Source organism: Austrofundulus limnaeus, unplaced genomic scaffold, assembly GCF_001266775.1.
Source record: "Austrofundulus limnaeus strain Quisiro unplaced genomic scaffold, Austrofundulus_limnaeus-1.0 Scaffold244, whole genome shotgun sequence".
Classification (NCBI taxonomy): Eukaryota; Metazoa; Chordata; class Actinopteri; order Cyprinodontiformes; family Rivulidae; genus Austrofundulus; species Austrofundulus limnaeus.
The window spans coordinates 607,732-609,480 of NW_013952646.1; positions in this window are offsets into that span (position 1 = coordinate 607,732).

The following is a 1,749-nucleotide window of genomic DNA, read 5'->3' on the forward strand; positions in this document are numbered from 1 at the left end:
TTATTATTGAGCTCAAATTAGAGGTGGTAGTAGCTGAGCATCATTCGCAGCACATATTTTGAGCATTTCATTGTGCATAACATTTTCAGGTGGGAAAACAATGGTACAATTCTACTGAACTGCTTAAGGCAAGGGCCAGGCGAGCAAGCAATAGGAAATGTTATATGTTTCTCTTCTAAATATTTCAATATTTAAAATATTGTGTTTTAGTTGATTTCATAAATAGCTGTAATTTCCCAAACAGCTCAAGTCTATTAACTCCTTTGAATTAAAACTCCAAAGATATGTCTAAACCAGAGGTCTTCAACCCTATTCCTCATGAGCAACTGTCTTGTCTGCTTTAGATTAGAGGAGCCCAAAGTGGGGTCCACAGGCCAAATTTGGCTCGCCGAGCCATTTGATTTGACCCACCAGCAGTTGACATAATTACTAGGTTGTAACCTGTCATCCTATGTAGAAACACGGCATTTACACTTTATTTCATCCATCAATGACTATATAAGGGGCTGTAGTGCAAAAAGTTTTCAGTCATGGTGCTGACTTTATCTTTGAGATAATGATCTGATAATGAAATGATCTTTAAGATTAAACATTAAACATGAAATACAACTAACAACAAGAGATATTTAGATTAGATTTAACCACACATGTAGATTTGCACACTTTAAAAGGCCACAAAAATATATTTTATCAATTTATAAAATGTCCCATGAGCCTTTGCTACTTGAGCGAATGGCAGACTTTCTCCAAGTGCACTAAAACAAAAGCAGGCCACTGCACTGGTTGCTAGCTAAAGGACTTTATGTTAGACATATTTGTATTTCATGTATTATTGCATTTGGCCCACAGCCACGGATAGATTTTCATTTTTGCCCTCTTGGGGAAAATGTTTGGGCACCCCTGTTTTAGACGTTTCCCTGCTTCAACACACCTAATGTAAATAATAATAATGATATAATTATAATAATAATAAATTTTAATAATAATAAATAAATGATCTTCTCAGAATGTCATAAAGTTTTGCAAAAGCCTGTCAATCACTCATTTATTTCAGTCAGGTGTGTTGAAGCAGGGAAACATCTAAAAGATGCATGACAGTGGTTCATGAGGAACAGGGTTGAAGACCCCTGGTCTAAACCATTTTTGTACCCATATATATTGAAATCATCCCTGGTCATCAAGCTGAGGAAGGAGGCCTTCAGGGTTTGACTGTACCTGAAGGTCTCCTGAAGCAACTGACAGTACAGGGTGGCCAGAAGGACTGCAGTTTTTTTTTTTTCAGAAGCAAGAATTCAGATGTGGAAGCAATTCAGTGAGGATGTGGATTTTTTTCTTTTCTTTTGGATGGTCTCAAGTACGTTCTGGTAAACTGTTTGATGCCTAGAAAGTGTGCCCCAACCCAGGCTTTGCTAGGCTTGGTTGGGGAACTGCTAACTAGAGCTGAGGCTATTATCAGCGCGATGGGTCAGTGGTTAACACTGATGCCTCACAGCGAAAAGTTCCTGGGTTATCTCTCTCTTTTAGACCTGGGGTCTTATTGTGTAAGGTTTGTATGTTTTCCACGAGTTTCCTCCCACAGACAAAAATACAGCGGGTAAAATAAGTATTGAACACGTCACCATTTTTCTCAGTAAATATATTACTAGAGGTGCTAATGATATGAAACTTTCACCAGATGTCGGTAACAACCCAAGTGATCCATACATACAAAGAAATCAAACCATAAATGTCCAGAAATGAAGTTATTTG